Genomic DNA, 10,061 nt, shown 5'->3' on the forward strand with positions numbered 1-10,061 from the left:
TTTCTTTTCTTTTTTTTTTATAAAGAAAATTAAGAAAATAATAATCTAAACTTCACTCCTCTTTTTACAGCAGAATTTCGTTTTGCCTCTGCAACAACACGGGGCCATCCTTGCTTGCACACCATTTACTGCCACAACTCCGGGTGCCGCAACCGCCGTGTCCTGTGCCTCCGACCTTCGCCGTACCTCTATCCGCTAGCTGCAGCAGTTCCGATTACAGCCGATGCAGCGACTCAAACCATGGCTAGCTCGTATCAATGCCAACTCCACTCATCGTCGATGTCCCATTTCAGCCGTATTTTCAGAGCTCTGAACACACAGATCTCGGTCCTACTTTCACATCTACTGAAGTCCACCACCACTGGTTCCAACCGTGATTAATCAATGCCGACCACGTCGCCGACTCAACGCGGCGTCGGTTTGCCTAGCTTCCTTCCTCATCTACTATTTCGTGCGCCATTCTCGGCCTACACCGCTTATGATTGATAACTCGGCTCCTCACTATGCTGCCCCTAAATCTGTGAGTTAAGCACTTGTTGAAAACCCATTTTTGAACCCCTCATTTTGATGGGTTTTGGTCTTGATTCAACAAAGTTCATTCTCTTCATTGCTTTGGATTTGTGAGTATATGCCTGAAATTTGATTTGGGCTTTTGAGATTTATGGGCATTGTTGTATACCAATTTTGAACTTGAGATAACGGAAGCTTCTATTGAATCTTGATTTGCATGAGAAATGTAACCCTGAAATTCTTGTTTTGGAGCTTGACCTTGTGTTGATAAATCTGACATAGATAGAGTATTAATGTGGCAAATGAAGGATTGGTGTTGCTACTGAAAATTTTGTTAGACTTGCTCGTCTTGAAATTTGTAGAGTAAATAAATGTTGTTGCAAAAGAAATCCGAGGAAATAAGTCTCTCATATTGTATATAAATCTTCTTGTCGGATAATTGATTGATGTGGCTCCGAGAATAGTGAAACCCGATATGGAGCTTTATATACTTGATGAATGAATTCCTGATATCCATATTCGGTAAATGTTTCGCTTGGAAGAATAAACTAATGTAACAGAGAATAAGACCATAAATTGATGTGTGCTGATTTTGTGGACACTCAGAGGAAATAAAATGTTGATACCAAAATTTTGTTTGAACATTGTTGCTTTATGTTGGCTTGAGAGGAACCGACCTGAAGAGACAAAATCTTGATTGTTGCATTTTTTCATGAACTCGCTTAGAGGAATAAAATTGTTGTACCTTAAATAGATCATTATTATTTGTTGATGTTGCTCCATTCCAATAATGCCTGAATCAGGATATGAAATTGATATTGCTCATTTCATTTGTCGGTTTTACTATTTCAGGCAAATAAATTTTTGTGTGAAATCCACGACCCCGAGGCCTTCAGAATCTTCACTAATGAGAGCAAGGGCTGTCCTTCGGAAGTGTGAACGAGAGCAAAACTGTCCCTTAGGAGTTCGAAAGTAGCATACATCCTACTTCGGCAAGAAAGATCCCTCTGGAAGGCAACCGAGTCTACCAAGCTTGCACCAATAGAAGTAAAGATTGTCTCTCAGAAGTTCGAGCAGAAACAAGGCTATCCCTCAGAAGTTCGAGCGGAAACAAGGCTTTCCTTCAGAAGTCCGAGGAGAAACAAGGCTGTCCCTTGGAAGTCCGAGTGGATGCGCACTTCTACTTCGGCAGCTAATGGAAGCAAAGGTTATCTCTCGGGAGTTCAAGTAAGAGTCCACTCTACTTTGAAAAAAAAGATCCTCGAAGCTCGTATTGATGAAATCAAGGGTTGTCCTTCAGAAGTCCAAACGGAAGCAAGGCTGTCCCTCAGGAGTTTGAATAGTAGCACACACCCTACTTTGGCAAGAAGATCCCTTCTGATAGGCCATCGAGTCTCGAGGGCTGTTCTTCAAAAGTCTGAGTGGGAGAACACACTCTACTTCATCAAGAAAGATCCTTGAGGCTCGCACTGATGGAAGCGAGGTCTGTTATTCGAAAGTCTGAGTGGGAGCACACACTCTACTTCAACAAGAAAGATCCTCGAAGCTCGCACTGATGGAAACAAGATTTGCTCTTCGAAAGTCTGAGTGGGAGCACACACTCTACTTCAACAAGAGAGATCCTCGAAGCTCGCACTGATGGAAACGAGGTTTGTTCCTTGAAAGTCCAAATAGAAGCAAGGGCTGTCCCTCGGAAGTCCGGGTGGAAGCACACTCTTTTCTTTGGCAAAAAAAAAAGATCCCTTTTGGCTGGTAACCGCAAGAAAGATCCCTCCTGTCTGGCAACCGAATCTATCAAGCTTGTACTAACGGAAGTAAAGATTGTTCCCTAGAAATTCGAGCAGAGACAAAGCTGTTCCTCGGAAATCCAAGTGGATGTACACTCATTTCTTCGGCAATCAATGGAAGCAAATGCTATTCCTTGAAGGTCGCATTGAAGGAAGCAATGGCTGATGGAAACAAGGGCTATTCTTCGGAAGTTTGAGTGGGAACACACACTCTACTTCAACAAGAAAGACCCTCGAAACTTGCATTGATGGAAGTAATGGCTATTTTTCAGAAGTCCGAGTGGGAGCACACAAGAAAGACCCTCAAAGCTTACATTGATGGAAGCAATGACTGTTCTTCGGAGGTTCGAGTGGGTACAACACTCTACTTTAGCAAAAAAAGACCCTCGAAGCTTGCATTGAAGGAAGCAATGGCTGATGGAAGCAATGGCTATTCTTCGAAAGTCCGAGTGGGAACACACACTCTGCTTCAACAAGAAAGACCCTCGAAGCTTGCATTTATGGAAGTAAGGGCTATTCTTCGGAAGTCCGAGTGGGAGCATACAAGAAAGACCCTCAAAGCTTGCATTGATGGAAGCAATGACTTTTCTTCAGAGGTCCGAGTGGGAGCACACACTATTTTGGCAAGTAATGAAAGCAAAGGTTGTCCCTCTCTGAGTGGGAGTACACTTTTACTGCGTCAAGAAAAGTCCCTTCAGGTTGGTAACCGAGTCTACTATTCCTCTTTCTTCTTCGAGGGGCAACAAAAATTGAAAACTATTTCAAGCAACATAACATAATGAAGATATACAATGTAGAGAAAATAACTTCTAATGGAGATACATAATATAGAGGAAATAACTTTCTTCATAACATAAGAAAGAAAGATAGAAAATTCTTAGACAATGCAGTAAATACAAATTGTAAATGTCATAGATAGACTTCTTCTACAGAATGTTGAAATTTTCCCCTAGAGTTGCAAGATCATTTAGAAAGCTTTCACCAGCTGCTCGGGTTGTGGCCATCATGCACCCTCATAGCCATGTCTTCTAAGATATCCTGGGGCTCCTGTTCTCTGAACTCTATCTCATTTGCTTCGACTTTCTTTCTAAAGATCTTCTTAAGCATCCGGTACTTTTTTGTAGGATGTCCTAGTGATCGGTGGAAAACACAATAATTAGGACCGTCGCGGTCCTTCTTCGGCAAAAGCTCTTCGACATGAGGCAGCTTAAGTTCCCCGTCTGCCACTCATTCTTTAACTAAGGCCTTCATCTCCTTGACATTACACGGAAAAGGAGTGTCATCTTCATAGTTTTTCCTCTTCTGATCTCTGAATTCCTCCCCCTGCGACTTTTGTGTAGAAGATGCGGAAGCCGCAGTGACAGAAGGTCCTCGGGATGACTTGAAGCTGCTTTATAACTAGTCTCGAACCCGATCTCCTGAGATTGAGGTATGTTGATGTTTCGAGATGCTTCAATTAGTGCTGAGAAGGTGGGTAGCTTGTGATTAACAAGAAGCATCTTGTACCCGTTCAATGCCCCCTCAACACAGATTTGGACCAAGTAGCTTTCCTCCACAGCCTCATGACAGTCCACGGCTTTGTCTTGGAACCTTTTCATATATTCGAGAATGTCTTCACCCTCCTGCTGCTTTTCCTTACATAGGGTAAGTGTGGTCACTTTCTCGGCCACTTGAAAGAATTTGGCGTGGACTTTGTTGACCATCTCTTCCCAACTTTGAACAGAGTTTGGGGCCAAGTTAACGTACCAACTATATGCTCGGTCAGTGAGGGACTTGGAGAATTCTCTCAGTCGGAGGACATGATTTGTACCATGAATCCCCAAAGTCTCAATGAACCGAACAACATGTTCTCGAGCATTTCCTTGCTTGCCATTGAATTTGATAAACTTCGCCACCGTGTACCCCTCCGGGTATGGATAATTTAACATCTCGATAGGGTATGGTGGCTTGACATCTGGATCAGGCAAAGAGGGTAAAGTCCTTTTGCCCCGTTCGAGATCGAACATGGATTGCACATCTGCGAGAGTGAGAAATTGTTGAGGGAGAGAACTTGATGGTGGTATTCCTGGAACTTGACTTGTAAACCTGAAGGTCGAGCTTAGAGCAACTTGGCCATTTGGGTTCTGAGAATTCACCATCGATGAAGACACATGATGATATTGGCCATCGGCACCTATGGACACGCCATTTGGTGATGGGACGTTGCATTGCGCCCCATAAAGTTCATTGCACGCCACAACTATACGGGGTTGGACTTGCAAACTTGCCGTCGGAGCCGAAGGAGACCCACTCGGTACATGAGTAGAATTTACAATCGGTGGAACAAAATTAGGCATGGATAGAGCACCATTTTGTACAGAAATTTTTGTAGGCCTTTCTTGAACTTCCACAGCCGTTGGAACACCATTCATCGCGCCGGAAGCTCCTCCAACCACCGCTGGACCATGGCTCGATCCTCCAGGTGTGTGATTTTGCGCTCCACGGGCTGCAGGTTGGCCATGACTTGTTTCTCGTAGCACTTGATTTTGCACACCATTTTGTACAATTTCAGAGAGAATTTGGTGTGAATCTTGATGGTTTTGACCATTCCCAACATTACCATGAAGTTGTTGATGATTGCCGGCACTGACTTGACCTCTATTTGTTGCCGGTGGTGCGAAATGTGAACCCATCACCAACATGGTGTGGGTGAGATTTTGAAGGGTCGTGAGAATCTCTTGTTGAGTGTGTTGGAGTCCTTGAATGGCTTCAAGGATGAGAGGTGGGTCTTGAACTTGAGTTCTCTCATCACCACCATTGGAAGAACCTTGTTAATGAGTCTCATTATCTGCCATTTTTTTCGGTGCTATATGAGTTCCAGATCTCGTTGAGACCATTAACCAATTCGCCTCCCCGGTGAAGTCGCCAAATGTATGAGAGGGTTCAAGAACGTCGTTGGAAAATTTGAATATCTTCGAAGATCCTTGAAGAACAACTTCGAATTCTCTAGAAGATGATGAGAGGCTTAGATTCTTCAATAGTCTCAACTCAAGAACACAAGAGTAAAAGAGATGATGGAGATAAGAGATTGGGTGAAGAAGAAGGCAAAATGGCTAGAGAGAGAATAATGGCAAGGCTCTCCCATGGATCTCCCACTTTCACTCTCAAGGTTGATAATGGAGAAGGGAAATTAGTTCTTTCCCAAGAGTTAATTCTCCAAAATCCATCCATTGTAAAGCTATGGGTGGGTGCTATTTATAGACACCTCATGATGTAGGATGGAGCCCATGTGCAAAGCACATGGAGAATATTCTCTCTAACCACCTTGTCCGATGAGGTGACCTCTCCGAGGATGAGGAAAACCCCAAAGACGAGATCAACCCCTCGGCGAACCCTTCTTCTTAGCCACACCTAACCAAGGATCCCCAATCATCCCAAAGGGTCAGGGGTAGTCCTAGAGGACGTCCTGCCACATAAGGGTCAGGGGTAGTTCAAGAGAATGCCCTGTCGCAAATATTGCTGAGTCTCAGGGACCCCCTAGATTGTGCCACCTCGACCCGGGTATAGGCTAGTTTAACCGAAGAGTGAATTTATCTCCACTCACCGTCCTCGGGATCGGGTCCTTTGTTTGAACTCCATTACGCCCATGGTTCTGGTGCGTAGATCTTGGAAAGCTCCGAGCCCGTAAGTGTTCTGGGACTCATTAACGGAGTGACTTCTAGATTACGCCTGAATTCGTTCGAAGCCAAGTGCTTTGAATCTCTAGATTCGTGGGTGCGAATCCTTTCGAGTCTGAGTGTGTCGGATCTCTAGGCTTGCTCAATGCCCTTTCGAGTCTGGGCCCAAGTAAGTCTCTAAATTCGTGGATCCGAACCCTTTCGAGACTTAGAGCGATTCGGCCCGTTTGATGGCAATAAATCCGAGCCCACCAATCTTGGACTACTGGGCCTAATTAATTTAGTGGGCTTAAATTAGCTCCTCTTACATGTTGTTACTTATATAGAGAGCTTAGTTGCATTAGAAGGAGCTAATGGACTCAGGAAAGCTAATCCTAATTCTCCTGACACAGTTGCCGACATGGAAGCATCAAGGCCAAGGAGAAAGAGGCAAGTTGATTATCCTTCACTTGTACTTCAGAATTTGACAACTTAATTGTTATAGTATGTTCTTCTTAGATTCATGGTAATGGCATGGACTACCTATAATATCAACATCAACCTTGCATATTTTTAATTTTTTTTCTCTCTCCTGTTTGCAATATTGTTATCATAATTGAGTGGGTATATGCATGAATGCTTACCTAAAATTTCTTGTTCATTTTAAAGTACCTATGTGTATGTAAAGATAAGTTCAAGTGGGGTATTGATATTCTGCTCATAACACTTACATTTTTTATATCTCATTGGGTTGACTACTTTTACAAGGTTGTTGCTGGATCATAGGATCAACTACAAGAAAGGAGGAACCGCTTACAAACAGAATAAACGGTAGGTTCATGTAGATGATTGCCTTTTCACGTATTGTCCATAATTATGGGTTGTCATGTACTGCTTTCTTCTGATGTATAGTATGTGTTGATTGGAAAACAGGACAAAAGGATTAAATTATATTCATATATGTTTGTAATTCTCTACTGTTGTGCAATTATTTCCTACTAAACCGTGTTTTGTAATCATGGATAATTCTACTATTTGGAAAATAACTTGGGTGAAAGATTACGAAGCAGACAACCATAATTTCGAAAAATGTTTCTACAGATATATACCCAAAATGTTCAAATTACACAACCTTGAAGCCATATGGAAACTAATCACAGCTCAAAGAACATGCATACTCCATGACATGCTAGCATGCACAAAACTTGTCTTCATTCAACAATCTCTCAATTTCATAATAATCCCTATAGAAAACACAAAGAAATATTGTCTTCCAAAGTTGTCAAGAAACAAACTAACATAGCTATTCATTTAACTACACGGAAAGGATAAGGAGAAAGTGGCCTCACTCTTGATTTATAAGATAGAGACGTAATCAAATAGGAAAATAAATATTGATAGATAGGAAACCAAATATTAATACAATTTTTAATAATAACCTAATATGGTTTTTTTTTTTTTGGATGAAAAAAAAAACAACTTTATTATTAAAGCATCAGAACCTAATACCATTATTCAGGTAATGTTTTGGTTGTCTTTTCCATAAATACAAGCTAGTCACATTACTTAATCTAAAACAGATCACAAAAGCATTGTATATATAGTTCAATAATGCTAAAAACTTACCTAACAATATAAAACTTATCGCGATATATTGCCTAATCGACTTGAGTTTCCTTGCCCCCTTTTTTTCTCCTTTCTACACTTTTGTTGTTTCCTTCCAAAAGTCTTTATGAATCATTCATAATACCTTTTGGTCAATGTGTGCCCAATAAATAACCGTCCCAATCACTATTCCACTTACATATCCCATGCATATGACAATCCAATCAACTATACTTTTGAACATTGAGTCATTATCTTGTTTTGAGTTCAATGGTGGTGCCTCTAACATTCCACATTTCCTTGATAAAGGATCTCCGCATAATCCTGGATTCCACTCATAGGAATGGTGTGCAAATGTTAAATTGCTTCTCTTGTGGAATGAGTCCGAAGAGATGGTTATTTGAAATATCTGAGAAAGCAAGGAAAGTAAGAAGTGCTAGTTGTTGAGGGATTGCTGTTGAGAGCTTGTTTTTAACGATTCAAGGTTTGTTAGGTACCCCAAGCATGTTAGGATTTGACCACTTATATCAATGTAGGAAAGGTTTAGCAGCTGGAGCCCCTTAAGGTTTTTTATAGATTATGGAATCTCCCTTTTAAATTTGTGGCTTGACAAAATCAATGGCAGTGAAGTTATCCAAGATCTCATTGTACACTGTATTTACACCTTTGTTTGTATGGTCATTAAGTAGAAATAGCTTTCTGCCAACATATGGTCTTCCCTTGTAATAGCCTTCATATATTTCATTTGGTTCTTGTCAAAAAAATTTCCTCTATTAAACCATTAAGAGAGAGGTCAATGATGCGCCAACTTGGTAACACTAACTTAGTTTCAAGACTTCCTATTGCACTGTAGAATTTATTGGATCGCGAGATGAGAATCCGCGGCCCCGTTTGGTTTGGATTTTCGAATTGTTTTTTTTTTTTTAGCCCAAAATTGAAAGCTTATTTGTTTATCTCTACTTCCAAAACTATTTCCAACTCTATTTTAAATTTATCTCTATTTCCAAAACTATTTCAAATCTATTCCTAATTTATCATTATTCCTAAGACTATTTCAAATTTGATTGATCTCTTTTACCTAAAGTATTCCAAATCTATTCCAAATTTATCTCCATTCCCAAGACTATTTCAAATCAAATTTATTTCTGTTACCAAAGCTACATTAATTGAATTGACATCTATGTTGAAGAATGCGGTACATCATATTTTCAAGTTAATCGAAGTATGCGGTACATCATATTTTCAAGTTAATCAACTTTATCTCTGTATTTTAAGTGTATTTAGATTGAGTGGATCTTAAAACCGAAATAAAAAAAATTGTATATTTTTTTGGTATGTTGTTAGTATTTAATGATTTTTTAAAAGATTTTTTTTTCATAAATTTTATATGTTTTAAGCTTGTTTAGATTAAGTAGATCTAAAAATTCAAAATGGTTGATTAAAATATTTAAAAAGTTCACATAAACAATAAAAGACGGATTAAAATTCAAAAATTATTTTTGAAACCTCTATAACCAAATAGAGTTTTAAAAATTATTTTAGAATCACTAAACCAAATGAGTTTTGGATTTTCAATTTTCTAAAAACTATTTTTAGAATGTACAGCCAAACAAATTTTCAAATTTTAAAAACTATTTTCACAAAATTATCTTTCATAATTGATTTTGAAAATCAAACCAAACCGATCGTGCAACTCTGTAAAAGTTCCTAACACAAAAGGGGAATGTATCTTCAATAAAATTATTTGAGATATGAAGAATCTTAATCTTGGCACTTTCCTTTGAAATTGATTACTACTGAAGTCAATCATCTTAAATTTGTTTTCTTTATTCTATGAGTGAACAATGGGACAATAAAAGTTGTTTTCTCTTAGACTATGTTTGTTTCATGGTGATGAAGGTTGGAATGGAATGACCATTTCGTTGTTTGGTTACCTAAAAGAAATAAAGAATAGGCATTCCAAATGGAATAACCAACCATTCACTAATAGGACTGAATGAGTATTCCGTTCAAACACTATGGAATAGCTATTCCATTCCTTTATCTTTTCTTTATCGGGATAGAAATTGCCCTTATTTCATTTCAATAGGATTCACAATTGAGGCTTCGATATAGAGTTCGGTATCTCTCTCTCTCTCTTTCTCTCTCTCTCATTGCTAGTAATCAATCACTAGTGTTCTAATTTGTAAGAAAGTTGAATCTAGGGTTTTGATTTTTGATCTGTTATGTTGATTCAACAAGTTTAGATATAGGCTTTGTGTTTTGTGTTCTAGTTTGTGGTTGAAATTTATATCCCTTCATTGGTCTTTGTCTTGTCTCAATCATCTTTTTCCCCAAATGTCAAAGAAGAAATCGATGTTGAACGCTTGCGTACTTGAGGAAGTATTGATCGAAATCCTTGGTAGACTACCCGTGAAGTTGCCGAACCATATTTTTTGAAGTCAAAGGGCCGTTTGGAGGTCATCAGAGGGCAAGGCAATACTGGTGGCGGTTTCAAAATGCCAACCTACGGCTCCAACTGACA

Source organism: Camellia sinensis, chromosome 7 (assembly GCF_055761805.1).
Source record: "Camellia sinensis isolate YWXY chromosome 7, ASM5576180v1, whole genome shotgun sequence".
NCBI lineage: Eukaryota > Viridiplantae > Streptophyta > Magnoliopsida > Ericales > Theaceae > Camellia > Camellia sinensis.